Genomic DNA, 14,734 nt, shown 5'->3' with positions numbered 1-14,734 from the left:
ATCATTGCCTGTCTGCTGTTCCTCTTGTAGTAAAAAGGGGAACGAAACATTTCTTATGTACTTCTTGTGCCCCACAAAAAATGCAAACATAAAAAAAATACTTTATATTCCAAGAAGAAAAATGAGAGCAAACCTGTTGATGTGTACAAGCGAAAGGAATTCCACGTTTACTTTGCAACCAAAGGGAATCTGTGCAGAAAGAATTCAGTTAAGACACTGTTATAAAACAAATAATAGTAATAAGGTCAATGATCAATATAAGGAAGAGACATATGATGGAAAATCTAACAGACTATAAAAAACAGCAATTCCCACAGGCATTGTTTTAAATTTAATAACTGATGTGGCTGAGAAATGCACTTAGGAATTAAGTGAAAAACAATTGCCTGGACATGATGATAAGTTCATAAAAGAGTGTCTTCTAAGTGAAGTAGAAATTATGTGTTCTGAATACAGAGCAATGTTTCGAAATGTAGATCTAACTAAAAATCTTGCTGTCTAGTCTGTGCAGAAATGGCTAAGAACGTATAGGACAAGATATATATATATATATATTTATACACACATATATATGAATAATTTGTAGCATTATTTTTTTGTAATGAATCAGAGTCCAGATGTAAATAATGCTCCCTAATAAGTTATATTTATTGCAGGTGTCAGTGAGAATCTTTGTGAATACTTTTTAATCTGTTGTGCAAGAAAGCCCAGGTATTTGAGAAGTAACTTAGTTTGAAATATTGAGAAAAGTCTTAAAGTTTGACACAAACTAGTCAAAATTGACATATGTGACCACAAGTCAGGCTCCTCCAATGGTTACTTCAAGAAGTTCAATCCAAAGTGGCAATGCTTTCTCTGACAAAGGACTTGGGACGTTGGTTGCATCATTCTCTAAGACATGCTTTATGCTAAAACAAAACAAAACAAAACACGTCCCGGACGTGAAATTAACTCAGCAAAACTCAAGCACTGCGGTGCTGAGCCCACGGGTGAGTCAACACTGGGACCGTGGAATTGGATGTGCGATGTCACTGTTGGCTCTGCTACGGGAAGGTTAGATGCTTTAGCCTTGGCATGGTGCAAAAAAGATGTTTTAAACTTAAAAGGTAACGCTTACAAAGAGAAATTTCTATCCTCAATACCTAATTTAGAATCAAGACTCAACTCCTTCCGTGATTCAACAATGTGTCTCACACTTGGAATTGTTTTTCTCTGGTGGGGCATTATTGTACTTGTTGCACAGTGTTGTGGTTCAGTTCGTGTACTGCAGCATCGTCTTTGGAAAACTCACGCAGAATGATGCGGCCCATTTTCCTTTGCTCTGCCTGAATGGCAGCCCCCAAATTGCAGCGCTGAAAGCTGAAATTTTTTAAAAAAGTTTTCTGATTTCAAGCTTTACGAAAACGGTCTGACATTGTTCAGTTTGCCTTTCTCATTTACGTGACAGTGGGGATGGAAAGCTATGAATAGAAGTTGTTGGAACTGTCATTCCATTTAGTATAGAAAACTAAAGGATAGCCTAGGATCCTAAGGGATAGCTTTGGAACATCAATATTCTACCATTATACCTATATTGGCAGCAAACCATTCTGCAGAGGTTACATTGTGTCCAGCAGGGCTGACCACAAGGCCTGCTGACGTCTTAGAAAAGTGGAGACCACCATTTCCCCTAATGGTAACACCTTGTGTTAGTGTTGCACATTTGTTACAATTAATGAGCTAATAATGCTATGCTATAATTAACTACAGTCCATGCTTTATTCAGAGTTCCTCAGTCTTTGCCTAATGTCCTTTTTCTGTCCTAGGGTGCCACGTGGTGTCTCCTTGGGCTCCTCTTAGCTACAGCAGGTTCTCACAGTTTCCCTGTTTTCTTTGGATTCCTCTTGATGGCCTTGTCAGTTTTGAGGAGTACTGGTCAGGTATTTTGTAGAATGGTCCTCAATTGAGATCTGTCTGGTGTTTTTCTCTTGATCAGACTGGGGTTACGAGTTTTGGGGAGGACCACAGAGGTGAGGTGCCCTTCTCGTCACATCATGGCAAGGGCACACACTATCCATGCGACTGATCACTGTGGACCTTGGTCACCTGGCCAATGCTTAAGAGTGGGACTTAGGCTTCACCTTCTTGAGGAGGAAGGGTCTACTTAAATTACCTGGAATTCTTCTGTCCGGGAGCTTTGTCTCTCTCTTCCACCTCACTTATTTATTTATCCAACAATTTATTTACAGCAGTGTGGACTCACGGTATGTATTTTTTGGGTTATCATCTCATATTACTTTATTTTATTGCTCAAATTCTTCAGCGTTGGTAGTTGGGAGCTCTTACAGGTTGAATCCTGTGTCTTTTTTTTTTTGACACAATTCCATTGTTCATTGTTTTTTTCTTTTAAATTGTTTGAGTACTTTCTTACTTTTTGGCACTATGAGATACCCCAGGCTCATTTTGTATATTTCCTGCCCCAGTCCTGGAATCAGCCATCTCTTCAGGGGACCCTGGTTCCTTGTATTGGAGAATGGCATTAGAAACTGAGATCTGAGCACATACACTAAATTAGGACTATAAATTAATATAATTGTGATTTTCAATTTCTGTCCAATGTTCCTTACTTGGTATCATAATTTACTTAAACATGTTGAGTTTTTCCATTTTTTACTATGATGAACGATGATCAATGAATGACATAAGCAGGTTTAAGGGAGGAATTTTACAAAAATCTATTCCAATCCTTTATTTCACAATAATAACCTCTAGAAGAAGCTAGCTAGTCATCTCTGGTTATAGGAATAAGTGTGTGCAAGTGGGTATTGAATCTTATTGGCCATAAGTGAGTTCCTCAGCTCTCCCCCCCCCTATTAAGGTGCAGGAGGGAGAGGACACGCAGGCTGCTCTGTTTGAGGTGATGGGTAGCCCAATTACTCTGATTCTTTATGACACATTGCATGCATGTGTCAAAATATCACCCACCAAGTATGTATGATCATGGTGTATCAGTAAGTTTCTTAAAAAAGCAGGGCTCTGTCTCAGACTGTGCGCCAGGCGCTTTGAATCAGAGACAATTATAGCCAGAACCTGTGGGTCCAACAATCAGGCTGTCACCCTAGTAACTTGGGGCTCTGCTGGCTTGGAGACCTTAGGGGCAGGGACACCTCCATCAGGGGACACAACAATGACTCTACTAAGCCAGAAGAAGAGACTTCCACGCAACTGTAGTGGGGCCCTAGTGCCACTGGGCCAACAGCCAAGAGGGAATTCGTCTCCTGGCTGATCATTAGGAGCGACTGATCCTGATTACCAGGGGGGACTTGGGTTGCTACTATACCCGGGGCAAGGGTGACTGCATCTGGAGCACTGAGGGTTCCCTGCATGCCTCGTAGTACCTGCATGTAAGAATTAACCAAATGGGGGCGGAGCAAGATGGCGGACGAATAACACGGCCAGACAGAGGGTCTCTGCAGAAAAGACCGATTCTAGCAGAAACTAGAGAAAAGAAGCAAGAAGACGAGCATACAGCGGACAAGGGCCGGAAGGAGGGGTACCTGAGACCCCGGGAGACTCCACGGGAGGAGGCTGCGGAGGAGAACTGGAGGCTGAGACCACCGGAGCAGCCCGGAGACCAGCGGCAAGGGTAGGTGGATTTGCTATTTCCCCTCCCCTGCATTCGGGACTGCTGGTGGGCTCCCCAGCGGGTGGAGAGACCTGCGGACATCAGCCCAGAGACTGCCGCCGCCTGCCAACGGTGAGCCTGTAACAGACGTGACACCAGGTTCCCAACTTCCTCCGGGCACCTCCGTGTGCACGGAGAGCCGCGCGGCAGGCGCCATATTGCCTCCTCCCCCCCTCCGCCGACCCTACCCGCGGCTGCCCAGAGAGACAATACAGCCACCAGCCGGAGGCACCTCCAGGGAACGGGACCTTCCCGTTTGGGACCCCGCCCGCCCTCCCAGGTGCTGCTGGCACCTTGTTCCCAGGAAAACGGTGCCGACTCAGAGGCTGAGAGACATAGACCCAGCTTGGGCTCCCTGTGGGTGAATTAGGACCGGAAACCCTCTCCCTGGTGGGAATACAGTTTGAACTCTGGGACCCAGAGGTCGGACCTGCAGACCAGATCCCCTGCACCGAGGGCTAGCATTGCCCGGGGCACAGAAGGATTATACGTGAACAGCCTACTGAGGTCTGTGTGCCTCCAGGGGCGGATCGGGCAGAACGTCCCAGGAGGAGGCCGTGCGCCCAACCCAGGTGGCGTTCCTGTGCAGGGAACCTCCCCGCCGGCATCACAGTCCGGGGAGGCCTGGTGGCTTGTGGTCTGGCCTGCTGGCAGAGGCTCAGGAGTAGCTGCGGAGTTGGGGAGGGTGGAAAGAAGCGAGGCCTGCTGCAGACTGTGGGTCTCAGACAGCCCCACCCCCACACCCAGACTTTCTGGCTGAGCGGGACCATCCCAGCCCCGCCCTGACAGCAGAGAACAGAACTTTGACCCCTGCTAACGGCCTGAGGGCAGGCTTACCCAACCCAGCTCCGCCCAGAACGAGAGCTGATAACAGGACTCAAAATCAACACCATAGCCTGTTCCTCCAAGCAAACGCCACCTACTGACAGGGACGGCATCTTGCACAGCCTTTCCACGGCACCCACTGACTCAATATACAGGGAGTGGTCCAATTTCACCCACAGGCACCACCTAACACCTCAGAAACTAAACAAGGTGTGTGAATACCCAAACAATAACCTAAGGAAAGAAACAACAACTGATCGACATGGGAAGAAATCAGCGAAAGAACTCAGGAAATATGAAGAACCAAACGGAAAACACACCCCCAAGGAGGAGCACCAGCCCCCTAGAAACGGACACCGACCAAAATCAGGCAACCAATATGACAGACAAGGAATTTCGTATGTGGATCATAAGAACACTCACCCAGCTGCAACAACAACTCAATAACCAACACCAAGAAAACACAAAAAACCTCCAAGAAATGGAACAAAGGTTCAACAAAGAGATTGACACAGTGAAGAAAACTTTAACCGAAGTCCTGGAGATGAAGAATCAAATCAGAGAACTACAAAATACTGTGGAAAGTCTCAAGAACAGGGTGGATCAAGCAGAAGAAAGAATCTCAGAGCTTGAAGATAACACCTTCCAATTAAATAAATCAGTCACAGAAATACAGCAGAGAAACAAGAGAAAAGATCAAAGTCTACAAGAGCTGTGGGATTATGTGAAAAAACCTAACGTGAGGGTCATAGGTTTAGCCGAAGGGGAGGAAGACAGCACTCAAGGGCTGGACAAGCTTTTTGAAGATATAATAGAGGAAAATTTCCCAGGTCTTGCTCAAAATCTCGATATACAAGTTCAAGAAGCCCAGAGGACCCCTGGGAGATTCAATGCAAACAGGAAGACGTCACGTCATGCAGTCATCAGACTGACCAAAGTATCAACTAAAGAGGCCCTTCTAAGAGCTGTAAGACAAAAGAAGCAAGTGACATACAAGGGAAAGCCAATTCGAATAACATCAGACTTCTCTAATGAGACTTTACAAGCAAGGAGAGACTGGGGCCCCATTCTCACTCTTTTGAAACAAAACAATGCCCAGCCTAGAATATTATTCCCTGCAAAACTAAGCTTCATATATGAAGGAGAAATAAAAACATTCTCAGACAAGCAAAGGCTCAGAGAATTCACCAAGACAAGACCAGCCCTACAAGAAGTACTTAAAACAGCGTTATGCACGGAACATCATAATAATAATCCACGGATATAAAAACAACCAAAACCCGAAGATATTAAAGGCCAGATATTACAATGGCTCAAGACACAAATCATAGCAACAACATCCAACCCAACAGAATGATCAGTAATCTACCTTACCTATCAGTTCTCTCAATAAATGTGAATGGCTTAAACTCTCCACTCAAGAGACATAGGCTGGCTGAATGGATAAGAAAATACAGGCCAAGTATATGCTGTCTTCAGGAAACACATTTAACCTGCAAGGATGCACATAGACTAAAAATAAAAGGGTGGAGATCAATATTCCAAGCAAACAGAAGCCAAAAGAAGGCTGGTGTGGCAGTTCTAATTTCAGACGATTTAGTTTTTAAACCAACAAAAGTAGTAAAAGACAAAAAGGGTCATTATATAATGGTGAAGGGCACAGTCCAACAAGAAGAGATAACAATTTTAAATATATATGCACCCAACTTAGGTGCACCCAGATTCATAAAGCAAACCTTACTGGAGCTAAGCAAATGGATTAATAGCAACTCCATAATCGCCGGGGATTTCAACACCCCACTGACGGCACGAGACAGATCCTCCAAACAGAAAATTAATAAAGAAATAATGGACTTAAACAAAACTCTAGAACAATTGGGTCTGACAGACATCTACAGAACATTCTACCCAAAATCCACTGAATATACGTTCTTCTCATCAGCTCACGGGACATTCTCTAAGATTGACCATATCCTAGGACACAAAGAAAATCTCAAGAAATTTAAAAAAATAGAAATCATACCATGTACCTTCTCAGATCACAGTGGAATAAAACTAGAAATCAACCCTAACAGAAAATCACATTTCTACACAAAAACGTGGAAATTAAACAACCTCCTACTAAATGATTACTTCGTAAATGAAGAAATCAAGACGGAAATAAAAAACTTCTATGAAGAAAACGACAATGGAGAGACAAGTTATCAACTCCTCTGGGACACAGCTAAAGCAGTGCTGAGAGGAAAGTTTATCTCCATAAATGCCTATAACCAAAAGGCAAGAAGATCACAAATAGACAATCTAATGAAACGACTCAAAGAGCTGGAAAAAGAAGAACAGACCAACCCCAAACCCAGCAGAAGAAGTGAAATCAACAAGATCAAATCAGAACTAAACGAAATTGAAAACAGGAAAGCTATTCAGGAGATTAATAAAACAAAAAGTTGGTTCTTTGAAAAAATAAACAAGATTGACACGCCGTTGGCTAAGCTAACGAAAAGCAGAAAAGAGAAATCTCTAATAAGCTCCATCAGGAATAAAAAAGGAGATATCACAACTGATCCCAAAGAGATACAAGATACAATTTATGAATACTACAAAAATCTTTATGCACACAAACTGGAAAATGTGGAGGAAATGGACAAATTTCTAGAAACACACAGCCTCCCTAGGCTCAACCAGGAAGAAATAGATTCCCTGAACAGACCAATCTCAACAGCTGAAATAGAAACAGCAATTAAAAATCTCCCTAAAAAGAAAAGTCCCGGTCCAGATGGCTTCACACCTGAATTTTACCATACTTACAAAGAAGAACTAGTACCTATCTTGCAGAAACTATTCCACAACATCGAGAAGAACGGAAACCTCCCCGACACCTTTTATGAAGCGAATATTACCCTGATACCAAAACCAGGAAAGGATGCAACAAAAAAAGAAAACTACAGACCAATATCCCTAATGAATATAGATGCAAAAATTTTCAACAAAATCTTAGCTAACCGAATACAGACACTTATCAAAAAAATAATCCACCACGACCAAGTGGGCTTCATCCCAGGGATGCAGGGATGGTTCAACATACGTAAATCTATAAATGCAATTCACCACATAAACAGAAGCAAAAACAAAGATCACATGATCCTTTCAATAGATGCAGAAAAAGCTTTTGACAAAATTCAACACCCTTTCATGATACGAACACTTAAGAAAATAGGCATAGAAGGGACATACCTAAAAATGATACAAGCCATATATGACAGACCCATAGCCAACATCATACTGAATGGGGAAAGATTGAAATCATTCCCACTTAGAACTGGAACCAGACAAGGCTGCCCACTATCTCCACTTCTGTTCAACATAGTGCTGGAAGTCTTGGCTACAGCAATCAGACAAGAAAATGGAATCAAAGGTATCCAAATAGGGGCAGAAGAGATCAAACTTTCACTGTTTGCTGATGATATGATATTGTATCTAGAAAACCCCAAGGATTCAACCAAGAAACTCCTGGAACTGATCAATGAATTTAGTAAAGTCTCAGGATACAAAATTAATACACAGAAATCAGAGGCATTCATATACGCCAACAACAATCTAATTGAGAACCAAATCAAAGACTCAATTCCCTTCACAATAGCAACAAAGAAATTAAAGTACCTAGGAATATATTTAACCAAAGAGGTAAAAGACCTCTACAGGGAGAACTATGAAACACTGAGGAAGGAAATAGCAGAGGATGTAAACAGATGGAAATCCATACCATGCTCGTGGATCGGCAGACTCAATATCATCAAAATGTCTATACTACCCAAACTGATCTACAGATTCAATGCAATACCTATTAAAATCCCATCAGCATTCTTCACAGATATAGAAAAAATAATTTTACGCTTCGTATGGAACCAAAGAAGACCCCGAATATCAAGAGCAATTCTAGGCAACAAAAACAAAATGGGAGGCATTAATATGCCAGATATCAAACTATACTACAAAGCTGTAGTAATTAAAACAATATGGTATTGGCACAAGAACAGGAATATTGACCAGTGGAACAGATGTGAGAATCCTGATATAAAACCATCCTCATATAGCCATCTCATCTTTGACAAAGCAGACAAAAACATACGCTGGGGAAAAGAATCCCTCTTCAATAAATGGTGCTGGGAAAACTGGATAGCCACCTGTAGAAGGCTGAAACAGGACCCACACCTTTCACCTCTCACAAAAACCAACTCACGCTGGATAACAGACTTAAACCTAAGATATGAAACTATTAGAACTCTAGAAGAAAAAGTTGGAAACACTCTCCTAGACATCGGCCTGGGCAAAGAGTTTATGAAGAAGTCCCCAAAGGCAATCACAGCAGCACCAAAAATAAATAAATGGGACATGATCAAACTACAAAGCTTCTGCACAGCCAAAGAAATAGTCATGAAAGTAAACAGACAGCCTACAGAATGGGAGAAAATTTTTGCATCCTATGCATCCGATAAGGGACTGATAACTAGAATATACTTAGAACTCACGAAAATTAGGAAGAAAAAATCAAATAACCCCATTAAAAAGTGGGCAAAGGACTTGAACAGAAATTTTTCTAAAGAAGACAGAAGAATGGCCAACAAACATATGAAGAAATGCTCAACATCTCTAATCATCAGGGAAATGCAAATCAAAACCACAATGAGATATCACTTAACTCCAGTGAGAATGGCCTTTATCAAAAAATCTCCAAACAATAAATGCTGGCGTGGTTGCGGAGAGAGAGGAACACTCCTACACTGCTGGTGGGACTGCAAACTAGTTCAACCTCTGTGGAAAGCAATATGGAGATACCTTAAAGCGATACAAGTGAATCTACCATTTGATCCAGCAATCCCATTGCTGGGCATCTACCCAAATGATCCAGTGACACTCTACAAAAAAGACACCTGCACTCGAATGTTTATAGCAGCACAATTCATAATTGCAAGGCTGTGGAAACAGCCCAAGTGCCCATCAATCAAAGAATGGATTAATAAAATGTGGTATATGTCCACCATGGAGTACTATTCAGCTCTAAGAAACAATGGTGATATAGCACACCTTATATTTTCCTGGTTAGAGCTGGAACCCATACTACTAAGTGAAGTATCCCAAGAATGGAAAAACAAGCACCAGATATATTCTCCAGCAAACTGGTATTAACTGAGTAGCACCTAAGTAGACACATAGGTGCTACAGTAATAGGGTATTGGGCAGGTGGGAGGGGGGAGGGGGGCGGGTATATACATACATAGTGAGTGAGATGTGCACCATCTGGGGGATGGTCATGATGGAGACTCAGACTTTTGGGGGGAGGGGGGGAATGGGCATTTATTGAAACCTTAAAATCTGTACCCCCATAATATGCCAAAATAAAAAAAAAAAAAAAAAAAAAGAATTAACCAAAAGCAAAGTTTGGTAGAAAACTAGAGAAGCCAAAGAAGAGGCAGGACCACCAAGGACGTAAACCCCTGGGAGTGAAGACTAAGGCTTCCTCCACCAGGGAAGAGCCAGAGCGGCCGAGGTCCTGGCTTGGGGAGTGGAATGGGGAATCGTGTAGATGGAAGTCTCCCGCCAAATGACAGCAGCAGGGATCGTGGAAGTGTTCTCAGTCTCTATTTGCTTATTGCACATACGTAGTCTTCTAAATGGTAACCCTTGTCTTCACTCCTTCCTATTTTTATCTCACGTACAAGTTGTTGGAAATTAATTTTATAATTGATGCAAAAAAATCTCACTGAGACTGTGATTGCATTTGAAGAATGATTAATACAGCCAGTGACCCATGCAATGGCTGTTAGGACTATGTGTCTCCTCCTTGGGGAGAAAGGGGGCTGATTTCCAGCAAGTTCCGCCCGTGCCATCCAACAGCGATTCTCCCCCATCAGGTGAGACCCGGCTGTGCCCGGTCTGACAGCGCTGAGCCTCCCCAGCCCTGGACGGGGCCGTCCTTGAGCGTCGGTCTCAGCTGCACAGCGCGCGGCTGTCCCCTGTGTCGGCCATGCTGCCTTCTGGAAGGTTCTCTCCCTGCCTCCCGGCCAGTCCCTGCGGCTCCAATCCTCCATTTTACCTAAACATTCCTCACACTCAACGTTCCCTGCTCAGATTACTCTGTGGTTTCTGCTTCCCGACTGCACTACAGCAGATACAGGCCCATAAGCATCTGAGGAGCAAAAAACAAAAAGTTTAAAAGCGTTAAAAAAAGTCAACGCTACCGAGTAAACGGCGCGGCGCGCACGTTACCGCGAGCCGAGACGGGGTCCTCCTCGATGCACAGTGTGGCCCCTGCATGGCTTCTGTTCTGCTCTCGTCTCTAAAACCGCTTCACACAACACCAGGGAGCGGCCGCCGGGGGCTCCGTTTCCCCGCGTGGACAGCTTCACGCGTGACATGCCTCTGCGTCGGGAACACGTCGCCGGCCGGTCCCCGGGCGCCTGCCAGCCCGGGCTGGTCACGCTGCGGGCCATCCGGGCGGGAGGCGGGCCACAGCGGGCGTGTGGGGCGCGGACCGGCTCCAGATCCCATGCGTGTGCGTGTGCGTGTGCGTGTGCGTGTGTGCACTCCTCGTCTCCCTGTCTGACCTCAAACCGTAATCTCAAATGAAAAAAAAACAAAAACCAAAAAACCCAGAACTTCAAAGGAAAATGGCTTTTTAATTTCTCGGTGGGGCGGAGGAAGAGCAAAGCCGCGCAGCTGGGCCGGATGCGGGGCGGGAACGCATCTCTGGCCGCGGGGTCAGGCCCGAGCCGGGAGCGGGGCGGCAGGACGCGGGCGCTCCCGCTCCGGGCAGCCGGCCCGGGCAGCGCCGCCCCATTGGGGTTTCTGGGAGTTGTTTTTCCCTCCGTGGGGCTGGCCTCGCTCTCTTCCATCTGCTGGAGAAAATATTATCTGGATTACTTAAAAATGTGTTTTCTGAAGGGACCTGTGTTTCTTGTTAAAGAGACAAAGATTTTTGAATCGCTGTGCCTGAATCGGCCTCAGGTCCCTTCCGTGCCCTTGTGGCTGGCTGAGCGCCCCTCCCGCGTCTGCACACGGGGACCCCAAAGCGGGCAGCCGTGTGTGTCCCGTGTCTGGCTGTGTACCTGGGGCATGCACTGAGAGTGAGGGGGAGATGTCACCTTCACAGGTGGCGTCCACAAAGCCACGGTCCATCTGCCTCTCTTCAGCATTGTCACGCTTCCAAAGGAGCCTGGAATTTGCCCGGAATACAGAGGGTGTGGCGCGCCAGGAGGAAAATGTGATTTTCACTGGTGACTAACTGGCCGCATGATCTTGGGAAGCTGCCTCGCCGCCCCGGGCCTGGCTCCACACTCAACATGAAGGCCTGACAGCCCTCCAGCCAGGCAGCGTTATCACCTGAGGCTTTCCCCTAGATTCCCCCTAAGCAACGCACCCTGGAGAGGCTGGCAGCAGCAAGCCAGGGGTGTCCCTTGCCGAGCGCACGAGTCGCTGCTCCGTGTGTGGGGCACTCGCTTCTAGCTGAGTGTTAGAACGCAGATAACCACGGCCGTCAAAGGGTGTTAACACCACAGGATGCAAGTCCCACGAGATGGGCTGGAGAAAAGGGGGGTTTTGTGATCGAGCCCTGGGGTTGGGGGTAAGTTGGCAGAGGGTGCCAAGCAGGTCAGGGACAGGAAGAAAGGTGAGTCCGGCTTGGGCCGGGAAGGAGATGGGTGGAGATGGGGTCTTCGCCATCCTACGTGTTCGTGGGTATCTGGAGCATGTGCAAGGAGACCCTCCTGCTCCTCACTCCTCAGACCCTAAGCAGGCGACATCTCGGAAGTGTGCCAACCTTATGAAAAGGCGTGAGACCCACCCCCTGGGGAGCCCCTCGCAATCTGGCCTGATCCTGCCACTTTCCAAAAAAGAAACAGGTTACACAGCAAGGCGGCTGGGAAGAGTTGATTCCAGTTCCCAGTCAGGCTGGGGGAGGCTGACTCACCACCCCTCACCGTACCCCTATTCCCGCCTGCTCTACCTCTGGTTACACCTTTCTGCAAGCTCTGACAAAGGGGAAACAAAGGGGAAACCAGTGCCGCTCGAAGCTGTCTGTTCATTTCCTGAGCACCCAGCACATGGCAGGCTCCACGCCCCAGCCCTGGGCTTGCTGGCTGTGCCACCGGGGGCCATCGCTTGCCTCCTTCAATCTCAGTTTTCTCATTTGTAAAATGGAGATGATATTTTCTTATGTTGTAAAGATTAAATGAGGCAATGCACATGGGACTCAATAAATAACCTTAAAAACCTGCTTTATAACATACAGTAACACTTGACCGCTTACTTGCTGATTTAACCACTGTGTATCGAGCATTCGCTGCAAGCCTGATACTCTTCAGACCAAGGGGCAAAACGGTGAACAAGGAGGACATGAAACCTGTCCACAAAATCTTCATCTTCTAGTGACACAAGCCACAAAGCAAAGGTATCCAAGTTCCATGAATGATGTGTATGATTTTTAGAGATTTTTCAGAGGCTACAAATTTAGAACTGGCTCTAGGACTACAGTTTGGGGAAACAGGAGGCTAGAACCCTCACTCTCCATTTGTGAATCTATGGGAGCTTTTCCTAACGGGTTACATGCACCTGCTGAGCTTCACAGGATGGGGTGGACAGGTTCTTTTAGATGGAAAAGCTCTCTGAACTCCTTGGTGTGCACATTATTCATTATTATATTTTATCGTACAAGAACCTGCTGTTCTTTTTAAATGTTTGAACATTTAAGGTCAACATTTAGATTCATACTAAATCTAAGGTTTTTATTCTTATTCTTTCTGGTGCTCCCGATACAATAACTGGTTTGGGATGTGGAAGGAAAAGAGATTCCTGCATAGATAAGGAAAGAGATCCAATGGCCAAATCCCTGGTGACTCATCAGCACCCAGTAACTGTGAGGGGTCAGCTTCTCTCACTCCCAGCTGAGGCTGTCAGAGGCTCTGACAATATTTAGGACTTCAGGATAACTTATTATATGGGCTAGTCTTTCCATTAGAAAAATGGGCTCAAGAATGCAATTCGTTTGAAATTTCTTTGGAAGAAATTTGTTTGGCGTTTGGACCTTAGAACCAAGAGCTATTTTCTGGCCTCCGTGATCCTTGGAAATCTTTTTTGTGAAAATGACATGGCAACTGCTGCTTAAACACACAACATTTATATATTATTAATCACCAACCAAGTCATGGCTTAGTTGGTTTTAAAAAAGTAATGTCTGTAATGGTGGAAACCTTGGAAACAAACAAACAAGACATCCATCTGTTTTAAAAAAAAAATTAATAGAACAGAATAAATTATTTCTAGTACATGTATTTCTTGAGAAGCGGAGAACGAGTCCTTGACATTTGACTGTGATAATCAATGAGCTATTCAAGTGATTGTTTAAGACAGTGTATTTCCAAAGTCTACCTTTCACGGGAGTAAGTCTATTTTTGGTGTGAATTCCCAGTGCAGCAGACTCACGATTGTTTACTCTCTTCTAGTGGTTTGTGCTCAGTGACAACTTTGGTAATGTCTGTGGGTTTCATTTCCTAGAAGGAACGCCCCTAAGGAATTCTAGTGCCTGCCTATTCTCACGTAGGTTTTTTTCCCCTCTTAAACTACAGTCAATTACAATTTGGGGGGAAATAAAGGAATTTGAATGATTATTCATAGTTTTATTGCTTAAATCTATGAGTTTGCTCATAGTTTAAATGATGCGTTAGGTGTCCAGTAGAATTCCATGATGAAACTGGTCCAGAGAGGGGGAGTGACAACAACTACAGCTGATGTCTGTGGGTCACTTAACACGCAGCAAACTTGGTATGCACTCGCTACATACAACAACCCTACGACACGGGTCCCCAGTCTTTCTCAGCTTACAGTGCCCCTAGGATCTCAGCAAATGTTCCCAGCTACCCTAGGACAAAAGAAATACCAAATAATGTGCAGAAGTTAGGTCTAACCAAGCCAAGAGCTGCAGTATCACAACAGACATGAAGAGCATATCAAGGATTTATGCAGTATCTCATAAACATCTCCATGCTTCCCTAGGAATTTTTACTTTTTTTATTTTTTAAGAGACAGGGTCTGGAGCACAGTGGCTATTCACAGGAGTGACCAAGGCATCCTAGAGCCTGGCACTCCTGGCCTCAGGCTCCTGAGCAGCGGGGATTACAGGCTCACATTCCTGCACCCGGCTCTCCGCCTGGAAATCTGAAATGTGCACTGCTGCCCCTGTGCATTTGCTGTGGC

Source organism: Microcebus murinus, chromosome 8, assembly GCF_040939455.1.
Source record: "Microcebus murinus isolate Inina chromosome 8, M.murinus_Inina_mat1.0, whole genome shotgun sequence".
Taxonomy (NCBI): Eukaryota; Metazoa; Chordata; class Mammalia; order Primates; family Cheirogaleidae; genus Microcebus; species Microcebus murinus.
Note: the sequence above shows the minus strand (reverse complement) of the source record.